Source organism: Pseudophryne corroboree, chromosome 9 (assembly GCF_028390025.1).
Source record: "Pseudophryne corroboree isolate aPseCor3 chromosome 9, aPseCor3.hap2, whole genome shotgun sequence".
Taxonomy (NCBI): domain Eukaryota; kingdom Metazoa; phylum Chordata; class Amphibia; order Anura; family Myobatrachidae; genus Pseudophryne; species Pseudophryne corroboree.
In genome coordinates this window covers 162,828,268-162,846,691 of record NC_086452.1, presented here as the reverse complement: position 1 = coordinate 162,846,691, position 18,424 = coordinate 162,828,268, and the positions used below count along the sequence as shown (strand labels likewise).

The 18,424-nt window shown below is 45.3% G+C and overlaps 1 protein-coding gene across 11 annotated transcripts in view; it reads right to left on the bottom strand.

Annotated features, from left to right (window-relative positions):
• ZNF644 (zinc finger protein 644) overlaps window positions 1-18,424 on the bottom strand; it is a 212,403-nt gene that overhangs the window by 85,307 nt on the left and 108,672 nt on the right. The gene's annotated exons all lie outside the window — the stretch shown is intronic.

Below are 18,424 nucleotides of genomic sequence, written 5' to 3'. Positions count from 1 at the left end.
TTCAAGGCAACATATTCTAATGCATTTCTAATAGGCTACGCAAGACATTAATGATGTAGTATTGAATTCGCATTAGAAGGTAGAAATTTAAACTATTTTTAAAACGGCATAATTAACATTACAGTAGCAGTGAAACAAAGCTTTAAGAAAATCCAGATACAATTTGTTATACTTTTCTATCCCACATGCACCCATCTGGCATAATGGCAGGGTTGCCATGCCCTCTAACTACATAAATTAGCAGACCTGAATGTGATGGCTGCTACCCAAGCAACATTAACAGTTTTGCTGCTAGATATCTATGCAAATACTGCATTGCATAGGGCTAAACCATTTTCATATTTTCTAGCTCTGAACAGGAATTGTTTGTATAACAAAGTCATTTTTCCATCTTGCCTTTGTAAATTATGTGTAACATGTAATATGATTTAGAGCAGGGATGGGGAACATTTGGCCCTTCAGTGGTTGCTGAATATACTTATCAGCATACCCTGCAACAGTTTTGTTATTTGGCCATGCTAAAACTGTTGCAGGGCACACTGGGATGTGTAGTTCAACAGCAGCTGGATGGCCAAAGGTGTCCCATCCCTTATTTAGAGCAAAAGGCTCCCAAATATGGGACCAAGCTTCACTATACTGTAACTGCATTGTTCAGTCTGAAGCTCTAAAGGAAGTCTTTAAAGCAGAAAGACAGACAGCGATGGGGATTTATTTATTTTTTGTGGCTTGAAATCAGTTTCCAGCAGTTGAGTATAACAAGTAGTAGATCGTAGAAATAATAATAATAATAATAAATTGAATGGGGATTTAAATGGACACAGTATGCCATTCCGGATCAGCAATAGTCAGCATGGCATCGTTCGCCACCACTTCAGATGTTTCTGCATGTTGAAGAGATCTGAGGAGGCGACAAACGTCCCACGGGTGTGTGCATCGCCGTCGTTACCGCCTATACACATAGCACTTTTTAAACGACGTGTCGGTCCGGTCGGCAGGAAATACCCACATCATTTAAATTATCGTGCCGTGTGTGGGCACCTTTAGTCTTAGGGGCAGATGCAAATTGAGGCCACCAGGAACCATCCCGATGGCTTCTGCGTGTTAATGTTGATAATATCAGCGGTAGCTCGTTAGAGCATAATACAAATGTAAACTCATGCAAATTCCACATCAGTGGTCTCTTTATTCCAAAATAAACTTCTTGCCTTGGACTGGCTTGAGACAACCCTACATAAGGAAACTAAAACCGCCTCTATCAGCTGTGGGAGGGGTTTATAGATTCTCATAGTCTGGAGCTCAAACGTCAAATACATATGTATTTCCATTGCACTTCTTAGCATGATACCCGAAATAAAAAATGTCCAGCTGGTCTTTGTTCTTAATTCTTGGGTTTATTGTTAAGGGGGAAGGTCTGCTGACCATGCTTTGGTTGGTTGGGTTTTGCATGCTGTCTTTTCCTCTTTTTGTAATAATTGTTTTATGTTAACTGTGCTGTTTTCTTTATAGTTGATGTTTAAAATACACTTATAATTTGCTATTTTTGTCTTTGACATACTTTATGGTGTACTGTACTTTTGCATGATTAATAAAAAAAAAAATGTAGAAAAAAAAAAATCTATATAAAAAGGAACCAGACAAATCTGTGGTACAGAGCACTGCTCCTTCACTAACCTGAAAGTAACAACACGTAAAATACTTGTCTTCCTTTTTAAGAATGCTTAAACAGAATACTTTCTGGTTTAATATATGCCATTTAACTTATTAAAAATACTTAATCAGAAGTGATGCACTAAATATATTTACAATCCAGCACAAATTAAATGTGCTAACTGCACAAAGGAATTAATTTCTGGTCTGTGACTCCCCTGAACATATCAGTACTCCCAGCAGTATACCAGAGGCATGTTCCCACAAAGACAGAAAATTCACATTTTAGTAAATTTTAGCACTCCAAAATGGTGCTAAAGCATCACCCAGCAGGACTCGGACAAGCTAAAGATGGTTCACATTTAGAATAAGTTTACTATAAAGAGCATACATTCTGCTAGCAAGTTTAATGCTATTCTTTGTACAAAAGGATAGAGAAAATTAAACGCCTAACAGTAAAGTGAAAACTAAGCATCTATGTTGCAACTTATTATGAACAGAGGTAAATGTATGCTCACTCCATTTGAGATGATATATTAGCGTTTCTCAACAGGAAGTAATGTTGCTAACGAAGTGGTAAATTCAGTGTTAATGAGAGGCTTCACTTACCACCTCAGAGGTAAAACCTTACATGCTCCATCCATCTGTTCTGGTGTTAGAGGTTTCAAGAAAGAACAGAAGCTTCCCATTTAAAGCAAGTTTGCTGGTGCCCCTTAACAGCAGGATGACAAGCTATAGGAGTATCAGGTTCTTTGAAAATACATTTCTCTCAAACATACCACAGGAACTGAAAACCACGTATTGTATAAAAAAATGAACGTTGGTGCTGTAACTGTAGATCTACACTATATTTTTAAATAAATAACAACGTCAAACTATTTTTGCTGAAAAAGAGACAAACACAAATGTCCAAATCAGGTTTTAATTCAATTCCACAACAAATGCAAGTGAAGCGGTGACCATACCACTAGTGGGGATCCAGGACGTCACAATGCGGATGCCGGAATCCCGACTAGCGCTGAAATACAGACGCCGGAATCCCGAAACGTAAATCATATGAGAGTTTGGTGAAGAACCAGTAAACATCTCACAATACTCATCTGAGTGACAATCGGACTCCGTTTTGCAGAAGTAACTTGGAACTGTAAAGTCTATATGAAAAGCTTTAGGGGTATATGCAATTGCGGTCAAATTCCCGAAATTGTCGAATTCCGGGAATTTTTCGCCAAAAAAATAAAGTCAATGCAATTCAGTGGTTTCCGTCCAAAAAACGGACTTTCAAAATTCGACTTTTTGAAATTCGACTTTTGTCAAATTCGACTTTTCTGCAATGATACAAGTGCTGCAATTCGACCAAAGTGTATTCAATTGAAGTTTGGAAATTCGACAACAGTGCTTTTAGACAGTAAATTCGACATTTTCAATCCGCCACACTTTGGTGGGTGAAACTAATAAAAAAAAATTAAAACATGTTTTTTTTTGTGTGTTTTTTTTATTGATAATAGCATATCTATTTATATTAGAAGGAAATAGGTACTTGGTTTGTCTTTTTTGGAGGCACAAGTATTATTTATATATTTTTTAAAATATTTTTTTTTTTTTTTTTTTAGATGGAATGGTAAAATTCAGAAAAAAAATGGCGTGGGGTCCCCCCTCCAAAGCATAACCAGCCTTGGGCTCTTCGAGCTGGTCCTGGTTCTAAAAATGCGGGGGGAAAATTACAGGGGATCCCCCGTATTTTTAAAACCAGCACCGGGCTCTGCGCCTGGTGCAAAAAATACGGGGGACAAAAAGTAGGGATCCCCCGTATTTTTTACACCAGCATCGGGCTTTACTAGCTGGACAGATAATGCCACAGCCGGGGGTCACTTTTATACAGTGCCTTGCGGCCGTGGCATTAAATATCCAACCAGTCACCCCTGGCCGGGGTACCCTGGGGGAGTGGGGACCCCTTCAATCAAGGGGTCCCCCCCCCCAGCCACCCAAGGGTGAAGCCCGAGGCTGTCCCCCCCATCCAAGGGCTGCGGATGGGAGGCTGATAGCCTTGAGTAAAATGACAGAATATTTTTTTCCCAATAGTACTACAAGTCCCAGCAAGCCTCCCCCGCAAGCTGGTACTTGGAGAACCACAAGTACCAGCATGCGGAGGAAAACCGGGCCCGCTGGTACCTATAGTACTACTGGGGAAAAAATACCCAAATAAAAACAGGAGACACACACCGTGACAAGTACAACTTTATTACACACTGCCGACACACACACATACTTACCTATGTTGACACGAAGAAGTCGGTCCTCTTCTCCAAGTAGAATCCACGGGTACCTGAAAATAAAAGATAATTATACTCACCTGATCCATGGTCCAGAGATAAATCCACGTACTTGTCAAAAAAAGAAAACGAACACCCGACCAGCGAACTGAAAGGGGTACCATGTTGAAACATGGGACCCCTTTCCCCGAATGCAGAGAGACCCCCCCGTGACTGCTGTCACTGAAAGGTCTCGTAAGCCAATCAGCGAGCGCAACGTCCTTGCACTCTGCTGATTGGCTCTGTGCGCGTCTGAGCTGTCAGCGCATCGCACAGCTCCCTCCATTATATTCAATGGTGGGAACTTTGCCGTTAGTGGTGGGGTCACCCGCAGTCAGCGGCTGACCGCGGGTAACCCCACCGCTGACGGCAAAGTTCCCACCATTGAAAGTAATGGAGGCAGCTGTGCGATGCGCTGTCTGAGCTTAGACGCGCACAGCCAATCAGGTGAGCGCCACGGAGTAGCGCTTCCTGATTGGCTGAAGGGACCTCAGTGACAGGAGTCACGTGATGTCCCGGCATTCGGGGAAAGGGGTCTCATGTGTCAACATGGGACCCCTTTCAGTTCGGTGGTTCGGGTGTTCGTGTTTTTTTTTTTGCCAAGTACGAGGATTATCTCTGGACGTGGATTTATCTCTGGACACTGGCAGGTGAGAATAATTTTTTTCACAGGTACCCTCGGATCGTCGGAGACTGTGGCAGTCGGCGTGTCAACATAGGTAAGTATGTATGTGTGTCGGCAGTGTGTAATAAAGTTGTCACGGTGTGTGTTTCCTGTTTTTATTTGGGTATTTTTTTTCCAGTAGTACTACTACTACTACTACTACTACTACTACTACTACTACTACAGGTACCAGCGGGCCCGTTTTTCTCCCGAATGCTGGTACTTGTGGTTCTCCAAGTACCAGCTTGCGGGGGAGGCTTGCTGGGACTTGTAGTACTACTGGAAAAAACAATATTCTGTCATTTTACTCAAGGCCAGCCTTGGGCTCTTCGAGCTGGTCCTGGTTCTAAAAATGCGGGGGGGAAATTACAGGGGATCCCCCGTATTTTTAAAACCAGCACCGGGCTCTGCGCCTGGTGCAAAAAATACGGGGGACAAAAAGGAGTAGGGGTCCCCCGTATTTTTTACACCAGCATCGGGCTCCACTAGCTGGACAGATAATGCCACAGCCGGGGGTCACTTTTATACAGCGCCCTGCGGCCATGGCATTAAATATCCAACTAGTCACCACTGGCCGGGGTACCCTGGGGGAGTGGGGACCCCTTCAATCAAGGGGTCCCCCCCCCAGCCACCCAAGGGCAAGGGGTGAAGCCCGAGGATGTCCCCCCATCCAAGGGCTGCAGATGGGGGGCTGATAGCCTTGAGAAAATTGAAAGAATATTGTTTTTTCCAGTAGTACTACAAGTCCCAGCAAGCCTCCCCCGCAAGATGGTACTTGGAGAACCACAAGTACCAGCATGCGGGAGAAAAACGGGCCCGCTGGTACCTGTAGTTCTACTGGAAAAAAAATACCCAAATAAAAACAGGACACACACCGTGATAGTAAAACTTTATTTCACACATGTCGACACACACATACTTACCTATGTTCACACGCCGACCTCTGTCCACTTGTCCAAGTAGAATCCACGTGTACCTGTAAATAAAATCATACTCACCTGATCCAGTGTCCAGATTATAATCCAAGTACTTGGCAAAAAAAAAAAAAAAACGAACACCTGGACCAAACGGGGTCCCATGTTTACACATGGGACCAATTTCCCCGAATGCAGAGACCCCACGTGACTGCTGTCACAGAAAGGTCTCTTCAGTCAATCAGCGAGCGCAACGTCCTGGCACTCTGCTGATTGGCTATGCGCGTCTGAGCTGTCAAACAGCGCATCGCAAAGCCTCTCCATTATATTCAATGGTGGGAACTTTGCGCTCAGGTCACCCGCGGTCAGCGGCTGACCGCGGGTAACCCCACCGCTGACGGCAAAGTTCCCACCATTGAAACTAATGGAGGGAGCTGTGCGATGCGCTGTCTAACAGCAGACGCGCATACAGCCAATCAGGTGAGTGCCACGAAGTAGCGCTTCCTGATTGGCTGAAGGGACCTTTCTGTGACAGCAGTCACGTGGGGTCTTGGCATTCGTGAAAAGGGGTCCCATGTGTAAACATGGGACCCCTTTCAGTCCATTTGGTCCGGGTGTTCGTTTTTATTATTTTGCCAAGTACGTGGATTATAATCTGGACACTGGATCAGGTGAGTATAATTTTATTCACAGGTACACGTGGATTCTACTTGGACAAGTGGACAGAGGTCGGCGTGTGAACATAGGCAAGTATGTATGTGTCGACATGTGTGAAATTAAGTTTTACTATCACGGTGTGCGTGTCCTGTTTTTATTTGGGTATTTTTTTTCCCAGTAGAACTACAGGTACCAGCGGGCCCGTTTTTCTCCTGCATGCTGGTACTTGTGGTTCTCCAAGTACCAGCTTGCGGGGGAGGCTTGCAGTACTACTGGAAAAAACAATATTCTTTCAATTTTCTCAAGGCTATCAGCCCCCCATCCGCAGCCCTTGGATGGGGGGGGGGGGGGGGGGGGGGCAGCCTCGGGCTTCACCCCTGGCCCTTGGGTGGCTGGGGGGGGGGACCCCTTGATTGATAGGGTCCCCACTCCCCCAGGGTACCCCGGCCAGGGGTGACTAGTTGGATATTTAATGCCACGGCCGCAGGGCGCTGTATAAAAATGACCCCCGGCTGTGGCATTATCTGTCCAGCTAGTGGAGCCCGATGCTGGTGTAAAAAATACGGGGGACCCGTATTTTTTGCACCAGGCGCAGAGCCCGGTGCTGGTTTTAAAAATACGGGGGATCCCCTGTCATTTCCCCCCCTGGATTTTTAGAACCAGGACCGGCTCGAAGAGCCAGAGGCTGGTTATGCTTAGGAGGGGGGACCCCACGCAATTTTTTTTCTGATTTTTACCATTCCATTACAAAAAAAAAAAAAAAATTAAAAATATATAAATACTTGTGCCTCCAAAATATAGACAAACCAAGTACCTAATCCCTTCTAATATAAATAGATATGCTATTAACCAATAAAAAAAACACCAAAAAAAAACATGTTTTTAAATTTTTTTAATTAGATTCCGCCACCAAAGTGTGGCGGATTGAAAATGACGAATTTACTGTCTAAAAGCACTGTTGTCGAATTTCCAAACTTCAATTGAATATACTTTTGGCGAATTGCCGCATTTGTACCATTGCAGAAATGTCGAATTTGACAAATGTCGAATTTTAAAGTGTCGAATTTGGAAAGTCCGTTTTTTTGACGGAAAGTACCGAATTGCATTGTCGATTTTTTTTTTTTTGCCAAAATGTCCCGTTTTTCGACATTTTCGGAAATTCGACCGCAATTGCATATACCCCTTAGTGTCTATGTTGGAGTGTGCTTAATAGCTAGTGTTAGGATGGGTGCTTAGGGAAAATGCTTTAAGCTCAAGGGTATATCACAGGGGAAATCACACTAGTGTCACATCTACCAGACGTCACCGGCTTTCAAATCCCCAGCGCAAACAGCTACTCAAACCAGGGACTGCATCTCAGCTACACAGTCCCTTGGAGTTTGAAATAGTTTCATTTGCCAACAGACAGTAACCATTAAATACAGAGAGCACATAAAGAAGACAGGGTACGGGATATCATAATTCAACTGTCATTCATAAAAATCATGTTTTTAAAAAAAAAAACTGTATGATTTGATCGTTATAGAAAACACTGGTTGGCCCAGTGGTGCAGCCACAACAACCTTGAGCTCAACCCCCTCAAAACTGTTGAGAAGATAGTGGACTTCAGGAAGAAGTCAGCTAGTGCACCTCCACTAACGATTGCCGACAGTATTGTATCACTAGTGGACTCCTTCAAGTTCCTTGGGACCACAATCTCCAGGGACCTTAAATGGGGGTCCTGCGCTGACGCCACCGTCGGGAAAGCGCAGCAGAGGTTATTCTTCCTCAGGCAACTAAGGAAGTTCAACATCCCACAGAAGCTTCTACTGAGTCATTACTGTGCTCCTCGATACTGGTATGGTACTGCTCCGCTAGCGCAAGGGACAGATGCAGGCTCCAAAAAGGTGGTCAGACCCACAGAGAAGATCGGGCCGACCTTCACTCAGTCCAGGACCTGTACCGGTCCAGAGCTAAAAAGCGGGCAATGAAGATAGTAAAAGGACCAGCTACACCCCAGCCACAGCATGTTTAACTTGCTTCCTTCAGACAGGCATTACAGGGCCCTGCTGGATCCACCAGAAGCCTCAAAAGTTTTTTCCCCAAGTGGTCTGCCTGAACTTCTGAACACTGACTGACTAGACATACATGTAACTCACTTGTGTCCCTACGGTATCCCCATCTGTCTGACTTTACTTGCCCCTCCACCACCTGCTTATCTGTTACCTACTTGGCTGTTGTATAGCAAACCGAAGACAATTTCCTAGCATACGCAAGTATGCCTGGCCAATAAAGCAGATTCTGATTCTAAATCAGAAACTAAGAAAATGGCCAGCACGACACTACATGATTTTTGTCTAGCCCCGTCTACACTGTATCTCAGTCTATCTATAAGCCATTGCCTGTTGTATTTCATTAATATTTACCATTAGCAAAGGTTTACTAAAAAGAAAAGAGAATATTGCTAGACCCGCACACAATATTTCTTATAGCTGTCCAACATATGCTGAGAAAGAGTACAACAAAAAAAAGCAATAAGGTCACACAAAATATGACAGATCACCTAGAGACCTAAAGCTATTCTTATCTACAAAATTTTTAGCATCAGTATTGTTGTAAACTATCAGCACTTGCTGTAACACCCTTGTACACTAAACCGTGAGGTTACTACAGAAGAAATGAGGTGATAATTGCTTATTAACATAAGTATCCTATAATTCCTCCGAGGATGTAAATCAGGTCACGTAAATTCAGCACGGTTGTAACCTGTCAGACAACATATGTTGTCCACTAGCAGTTCTTTATTCAATATGATGCAGGTTTGCATAATAATCAAATGTACATTTCTTAAGGAACAACTTATTTTCCCCATTGGAATAACAAAACTTCAGATATATAAAGCTAGACACAGGGGTCGCCACATTTGTAAACTCTAGGAGTCCGATCACTGTCCCCAATCAGTTACACACTGCACAGACTAAACATGCAAGGTCTTTTAGCTTTTGTTTTTTTGTTTAAATGTATTAAAAAGCAACATTTCCACAGAACAAGAGCTTTGCGGGAATACTCTAGCCCTGTACATGCTATTGGACCACACCCACCTCATATCAATTTACATGCCAATTCAGACCCCTTTCTAGTACAAATTTACCATAAAATTCAATGTTTATTTATATTAAGTTACATTTGAGAGTGTCACATGTGAGGTCCACACATCTATGGTCCAATATGGGTCTGAATCAGCAAACAATGATTTCGTACATGTTGGATTTTGCATCGGAAAAATAAGAATTTACTCACCGGTAATTCTATTTCTCATAGTCCGTAGTGGATGCTGGGGACTCCGTAAGGACCATGGGGATTAGCGTCTCCGCAGGAGACTGGGCACAACTATAAAGAAAGCTTTTAGACTACTGGTGTGCACTGGCTCCTTCCACTAAGACCCTCCTCCAGACCTCAGTTAGGATACTGTGCCCGTAAGAGCTGACACAATTAGGAAGGATTTTGAATCCAGGGTAAGACTCAAACCAGCCACACCAATCACACCGTATAATTCGTGATACAATACCCAGTTAACAGCATGATAACAACTGAGCCTCTCAACAGATAGCTCAACAATAACCCTTTAGTTAAGCAATAACTATATACAAGTATTGCAGACAATCCGCACTTGGGATGGGCGCCCAGCATCCACTACGGACTATGAGAAATAGAATTACCGGTGAGTAAATTCTTATTTTCTCTAACGTCCTAAGTGGATGCTGGGGACTCCGTAAGGACCATGGGGATTATACCAAAGCTCCCAAACGGGCGGGAGAGTGCGGATGACTCTGCAGCACCGAATGAGAGAACTCAAGGTCCTCCTCAGCCAGGGTATCAAATTTGTAGAATTTAGCAAACGTGTTTGCCCCTGACCAAGAAGCAGCTCGGCAAAGTTGAAGAGCCGAGACCCCTCGGGCAGCCGCCCAAGAAGAGCCCACTTTCCTCGTGGAATGGGCTTTTACTGATTTAGGATGCGGCAGTCCAGCCGCAGAATGTGCAAGCTGAATCGTACTACAGATCCAGCGAGCAATAGTCTGCTTAGAAGCAGGTGCACCCAACTTGTTGGGCGCATACAGGATAAAAAGCGAGTCAGTCTTCCTGATTCCAGCTGTCCTGGAAACATACATTTTTAGGGCCCTGACTACATCCAACAACTTGGAAGCCTCCAAGTCATTCGTAGCCGCAGGCACCACGATAGGTTGGTTCAGATGAAAAGCCGATACCACTTTGGGGAGAAACTGGGGACGAGTCCTCAATTCTGCCCTATCCATATGGAAAATCAGATAAGGGCTTTTACATGACAAAGCCGCCAATTCTGAAACACGCCTGGCCGAAGCCAAGGCCAACAACATGACCACTTTCCACGTGAGATATTTTAAATCCACGGTTTTCAGTGGCTCAAACCAATGTGACTTTAGGAAATCCAACACCACGTTGAGATCCCAAGGTGCCACTGGAGGCACAAAAGGGGGCTGAACATGCAGCACTCCCTTAACAAAAGTCTGAACTTCAGGTAGTGAAGCCAATTCTTTCTGGAAGAAGATCGACAGAGCCGAAATCTGGACCTTAATGGAACCCAATTTAAGGCCCATAGTCACCCCTGACTGTAGGAAGTGCAGGAACCGGCCCAGCTGAAATTCTTCCGTTGGGGCCTTCCTGGCCTCACACCACGCAACATATTTTCGCCATATGCGGTGATAATGGTTCGCGGTTACTTCTTTCCTAGCTTTCATCAGCGTAGGAATGACTTCCTCCGGAATGCCCTTTTCCTTCAGGATCCGGTGTTCAACCGCCATGCCGTCAAACGCAGCCGCGGTAAGTCTTGGAACAGACAGGGCCCCTGCTGCAGCAGGTTCTGTCTGAGCGGTAGAGGCCATGGGTCCTCTGACCTCATTTCTTGAAGTTCCGGATACCACGCTCTTCTTGGCCAATCCGGAACAATGAGTATAGTTCTTACTCCTCTTCTCCTTATTATCCTCAGTACCTTTGGTATAAGAGGAAGAGGAGGGAACACATAAACCGATCGGTACACCCACGGTGTTACCAGAGCGACCACAGCTATCGCCTGCGGGTCTCTTGACCTGGCGCAATATTTTTCTAGCTTTTTGTTTAGGCGGGACGCCATCATGTCCACCTGTGGTTTTTCCCACTGGTTTACAATCATTTGAAAGACTTCTGGATGAAGTCCCCACTCTCCCGGGTGGAGGTCGTGCCTGCTGAGGAAGTCTGCTACCCAGTTGTCCACTCCCGGAATGAACACTGCTGACAGTGCTAACACGTGATTTTCCGCCCATCGGAGAATCCTTGTGGCTTCTGCCATCGCCGTCCTGCTTCTCGTGCCGCCCTGTCGATTTACATGGGCGACTGCCGTGATGTTGTCTGACTGGATCAGTACCGGCTGGTTTTGAAGCAGGGGTTTTGCCTGACTTAGGGCATTGTAAATGGCCCTTAGTTCCAGAATATTTATGTGCAGGGAAGTCTCCTGACTTGACCATAGTCCTTGGAAGTTTCTTCCCTGTGTGACTGCTCCCCAGCCTCGAAGGCTGGCATCCGTGGTCACCAGGACCCAGTCCTGTATGCCGAATCTGCGGCCCTCTTGAAGATGAGCACTCTGCAGCCACCACAGCAGAGACACCCTTGTCCTTGGAGACAGGGTTATCAGACGATGCATCTGAAGATGCGATCCGGACCACTTTTCCAACAGGTCCCACTGAAAGGTTCTTGCATGAAACCTGCCGAATGGAATCGCTTCGTAGGAAGCTACCATTTTTCCCAGGATCCGCGTGCAGTGATGCACCGACACCTGTTTTGGTTTTAGGAGGCCTCTGACTAGAGATGACAGCTCCTTGGCCTTCTCCTCCGGGAGAAACACTTTTCTCTGTTCTGTGTCCAGAACCATCCCTAGGAACAGCAGGCGTGTCGTAGGGACCAGCTGTGACTTTGGAATGTTTAGAATCCAGCCGTGCTGTTGTAGCACTTCCCGAGATAGTGCTACCCCTACCAACAACTGCTCTCTGGACCTCGCCTTTATCAGGAGATCGTCCAAGTACGGGATAATTAAAACTCCCTTCCTTCGAAGGAGTATCATCATTTCCGCCATTACCTTGGTAAAGACCCTCGGAGCCGTGGAGAGACCGAACGGCAACGTCTGGAATTGGTAATGACAATCTTGTACCACAAACCTGAGGTACTCCTGGTGAGGATGGTAAATGGGGACATGTAGGTAAGCATCCTTGATGTCCAGCGATACCATGTAATCTCCCTCGTCCAGGCTTGCAATAACCGCCCTGAGCGATTCCATCTTGAACTTGAATTTTTTGATATATGTGTTCAAGGATTTCAAATTTAAAATGGGTCTCACTGAACCGTCCGGTTTCGGTACCACAAACATTGTGGAATAGTAACCCCTTCCTTGTTGAAGTAGGGGCACCTTTACTATCACTTGTTGTGAATACAGCTTTTGAATTGCCTGTAACACTGCCTCCCTGCCTGAGGGAGTGGTTAGCAAGGCAGATTTGAGGAAACGGCGGGGGGGAGACGTCTCAAATTCCAGTTTGTACCCCTGAGATACTATTTGAAGGATCCAGGGATCCACCCGTGAGCGAGCCCACTGATTACTGAAATGCTTGAGACGGGCCCCCACCATACCTGGCTCTGCCTGTGGAGCCCCAGCGTCATGCTGTGGACTTGAGGAAGCGGGGGAGGACTTTTGCTCCTGGGAACTGGCTGTATGCTGCAGCTTTTTCCCTCTAACTCTGCCTCTGGGCAGAAAGGACGCGCCTTTAACCCGCTTGGGCCGAAAGGACTGTACCTGATAATACGGTGCTTTCTTTAGTTGTGAGGGAACATGGGGCAAAAATGTAGACTTCCCAGCTGTTGCTTTTGAGTCGGCATCGCCTGTCCATTGCAGAGTCCACAGGACCCTTCTGGCAGAAATCGACATTGCATTTATTCTAGAGCCCAGTAGGCTAATGTCTCTTTGAGCATCTCTCATATATAGGACAGCGTCTTTTATATGCCCCAGGGTCATTAATATAGTATCCTTGTCTAAGGTTTCAAGTTCCTCAGACAAGGTATCCGTCCATGCTGCTACAGCACTACACACCCAGGCCGACGCAATTGCCGGCCTTAGTAAGGTACCTGAATGTGTATAAATGGACTTCAGGGTACCCTCTTGCTTTCTATCCGCAGCATCTTTTAGGGTGGCCGTATCCTGTGATGGCAGGGCTACCCTCTTGGATAAGCGTGTTAGAGCTTTGTCCACCCTAGGGGAGGATTCCCAGCGTAACCTGTCCGTTGGCGGGAAGGGATACGCCATAAGCATCCTCTTGGAAATCTGCAGTTTTTTATCTGGAGATTCCCAAGCCTTTTCACATAACTCATTTAGCTCATGTGAAGGGGGAAAGGTCACCTCCTGCCTTTTTTCCCCATACATATGAACCCTCTTGTCAGGGACTGGGGTTTCCTCTGTGATGTGCAACACATCCTTCATTGCTATAATCATATAACGGATGGCTTTAGCCAATTTAGGCTGTAACTTTGCATCATCGTAATCGACACTGGAGTCAGAATCCATGTCGGTATCGGTGTCAACAATTTGGGATAGTGGGCGCTTCTGAGACCCTGACGGCCACTGCGACATCGGATCAGGCATGGGTTGAGACCCTGACTGTCCTAAGGTTTCAGCTTTATCCAACCTTTTATGCAAGGAATTAACATTATCATTTAAAACCTTCCACATATCCATCCAATCAGGTGTCGGCGCCGTCGGCGGAGACCCCACATTCATTTGCTCCCGCTCTGCTTCCACATAGCCTTCCTCGTCAAACATGTCGACACAAGCGTACCGACACCACACACACAGGGGATGCTCTTTTTGAAGACAGTTCCCCCACAAGGCCTTTTGGAGAGACAGAGAGAGAGAGTATGTCAGCACACACCCCAGCTCTATATGTCCCAGGAATCACACAGTAACTTAGTGTTAACCCAGTAGCTGCTGTATATTATGTTTTTGCGCCAAATTTATGTGCCCCCCCCCCCCCCTCTCTTTTTACCCTCTTCTATGTAACTGCAGGGGAGAGGCTGGGGAGCTTCCTCTCAGCGGAGCGAAAATGGCGCTGCTGAGTGCTGAGGAAGAAGCCCCGCCCCCTCGACGGCGGGCTTCTGTCCCACGTTTCTGTACACTATTATGGCGGGGCTCATACATACATACAGTGCCCAACTGTATATATGTGTAACTTTTGCCAAGAGGTCCTAATTGCTGGCCTCTCCCCTCCCCCCGTACAGTGACCGGAGTATGTGGGTGTAGTGCGGGAGCAATGGCGCACAGCTGCAGTGCTGTGCGCTACCTCAGTGATGACTGGAGTCTTCTGCCGCCGATTTCGAAGTCTTCTTGCTTCTTTCACCCGGCTTCTGTCTTCCGGCTCCGCGAGGGGGACGGCGGCGCGGCTCCGGGATCGGACGACAAAGGGTGAGATCCTGTGTACGATCCCTCTGGAGCTAATGGTGTCCAGTAGCCTAAGAAGCATGACCTATCTTCAGAGAGTAGGGCTGCTTCTCTCCCCTCAGTCCCACGATGCAGGGAGTCTGTTGCCAGCAGTGCTCCCTGAAAATAAAAAACCTAACAAAATACTTTCTTACAGCAAGCTCAGGAAAGCTCACTAAATAGCACCCAGCTCGTCCGGGCACAGATTCAAACTGAAGGAGGGACATAGAGGGAGGAGCCAGAGCACACCAGAATCCAAATTCTTTCTTAAAGTGCCCATGTCTCCTGCGGAGCCAGTCTATTCCCATGGTCCTTACGGAGTCCCCAGCATCCACTAGGACGTTAGAGAAATATACGTTTACACTGGAATTAAAGCATTAGCATACTTTATTTTACCTTATCACATCTTACCAAATGAATACACTTTTGCAGTTACAAATAACCAGCAGTTTCCTCTAGCTGTGATTCAACACTCATAAAAGCTGTTAACAAGTTTTTGCTTATTACTGCTCAATTTTGAAGTTACATTTATCAATGCAGAGACATCTATTTAGTATATACTTCAATAATTACCAAATCACACATTTCTACAATATAAATTTAGTCAACACTTATCACAAATCAAACTTCTACAAAGCACAGAAACAAAGATTATACTGTACATACAGGCAGATGGCACTCGTCAGTCATTATTTGCAAACAAATATTAAATGTATTTATCACATCACAGCATGAAACAGCAATGGACAGCATTCGGCTCTACAGGAGCCTTTGTCAAGACCACTCCCATAGCCAGCATAATTCCTCTGTGCTTCTACCTTTGTTTCTGTACTGGATCCATGACTCCTTGTCTGCATGGACAACGCAGGGAATTCAATTAAATGAGTATATAATTACATATAATATAACCACAGCATACCTCCCAATACAACCCTCTCCAGGAGGGACACAATGCTCTGCTTCTGGACTTTTCTTATGATTACCGACACCTGTGTTGAACAGGGTAATGGATAAGAAAGGTGTTTCAGCACAGGTGAAGGCAATCATATATTAAGAGGGAAGTCCAGGAGCAGAGCATTCTGTCCCTCCTGGAGAGGGTCATGTTGGGAGGTATGCACTGGGCGCTGGAATAGTGATAGAAGGCAGGTACATTTGCCCCAGGTTTCTTTCCTACAGTATGCGTTTTGAAAGGAATTTTGTGGTGGTTTTGTTGAGAGCTTTTGGCAAGAACCAGATTAAGGCCCTGAGGTTGGGTGCGAGAAGAGAGGGCAGGTTCTCTATCCATTTAGGTCCAGTTCGGGTCTTTGGGCATTTAGCCTAACAGAGGCTAATTAGGGCTTTCAGCTGTACGGGAGCATTAAAAAGGCTGTCATTGCTCTTACACTGCTTGGGGAAAAGGAAAAAAAACAATGGAGTCTATGGGGGTGTATTCAATAAGAGTCGGAAACTGCTGTCTTGTCGTAAAGATGGCAGTTTCCGACTGGAATAGGTCAGAAGGAGTTCCGACCTATTCAATAGGGGCAAATTTTTGCCGACAAGTCGGGAAACCCGACTTGTCGGAATGCTGTCGGAAAGCAGGTGGATCGGCTGTTATATGGATCGGTGGAATACCAGCCGATCCACCTGCTGCTGTCGGAAACAGGGCCAAATCAGACAGGTTTTGTCCACCTTACCGACAAACTCATTTCGACAAGTCGGATTAAGGTGAGGAGACGGGGAGCGGTGCGGCGGGCTACGGGGATGAGAGGTGCCTTGACAGTCGTCCCCTGGCCAAGCACCTCTCTCACTGTAGTGCCTCCCCCCTCCACCGCAGACACTAGTCCCCCGCCGGCCGCCTCACGCTGCTCCCCCCGTCTACTCTCCCCACCGGCCGCCTCACGCTGCTCCCCCCGTCGCTGCTGTCAGCCCACCCGGGAGCCGCTAACAGCATCGGCAGGACAGGACACAGGGAACGGCCAAATCTGACAGTCGGATTTGGCCGCACTTTGAATAGGGGTTGTCGGGTCCATTCCGACAACTGCATGTCGGAATGGACCCGACTCTTATTGAATATACCCCTATAAGTTAAATTTACTAAGATTGTAAGTTGTTTTTTTTAGAACTGGTGGTGTTGACCATAGCAACCAATCAGAATCTCTTACTTTCTAGAAGCAGCTGGATAAATGTTAAGTAGAATCTGACTGGTTGCTATAGGCAACATCACCACGTCTAAGAATAATAAGAATAATAATCTCCCACCTTAGTAAATGTACCCCTCTGAGAGAGAAAACCTGCTCTTAAAATCCAGTGAGATCTGCCTGGTAAAAACGTCTTGCAGTTTAGTTGGTGAGTTAGGCATTATCCTGTGTATCGTTAGCACTTAACAACAATGTATTTTGAGGTTTATTTTTATTTATTTATTTATTTTGCACAATAAAGCTGGTTGAGGCCAGTTGCACCAAAGCAAGAAACCAAGAGGTGGTAACTGTTCCGCTCACCCTGTTACAATATATTAACAAATACAAAATATCTATATACACAAACGCACACATATAAAAACATACATGCAGATACACTAGCATATTTCACAGATGACTCTTGCTCTAGGATGGAGGTATGGAGTTACTGCAGCGATCTGGTGGATGGTTGTGGTTGAAGTTGTAGTCAGGCTCTGCAATACTGAATCACCCATACAGTACTAACTATTTATTACACAATTCTGTGTAAGTTGTCCCAACATAAGTTGTAAGATGCAGGGCTGCAGGAAACATGGTAAAACACTGAGGTGAGTAGCGTAATCAGAATTCGTCATTTAAAGGGCACATCAACAGCTGAAGTTTACTGTCAACTTGTTAAGGTATAAGGCATATGTCTGCAAACTCGGTCCTCATTACCCCACACAGTGCATGTTTTGCAGGTAACCCAGAAGGTGCATAGGTGTATTAATTACTTAATTACATTTTAAAAGGTCCGCAGGTGGAGTTAATTATTTCACTTGTGATTCTGTGAGGAGACCTGCAAAACACGCACTGTGTGGGGTAATGAGGACCGAGTTTGCAGACCAATGGTGTAAGGTGATAACATGCCAAGGAACAGGTTAGTTTTGGTGCACAGCCTTTGACAACGGCAGGACAAACTATGAGCAGCGATCCAGCCTGCCAAGTGCATTTATATATCAAACAATTAACTCCCTGCCCTATAGTAAACATTTACGCATTCAAATCAGTCATGAACAATAATAAAATGAAGCATATATGCATCACTATTGAAATAAATTACTTTTTTTTTTTTTTTTAACCTATACTACTAATATTACATTCTGTAAAGAAAGTAATGGAAGAACTGTAAAATAGTGGTTTTTATTGGGACTCACGCTGAACATTATAAACTCAAGTGTGAAATGCTTCCGCTTAGCTTGGGATGGCGCTGGTAATACATGTTGATCTCACAAGCTTATGTTTATCTGTTCACCCATTACAAAGCAAAGGCTGAGGAGAGCTTAAAGGTCTCTATGGACAAAGACCCACCTAAGCAATGTGCCAGGGCATGCTAAAGAAATGCGAGTGGGTATTTTCACTGTTGGCTGCTGAAAGATCTCAAACACAATCTGGTTTAACCATTACTGTCTGAATGTCGTACATTTTTAGCATGGTTCAGAAAAACCCAAAATGATGCAATGTGTCTATACCACTGGCTTACATTCACTTCATCTTGTTCATCAGTCAGAACCAAAACAAGATGATGCAAA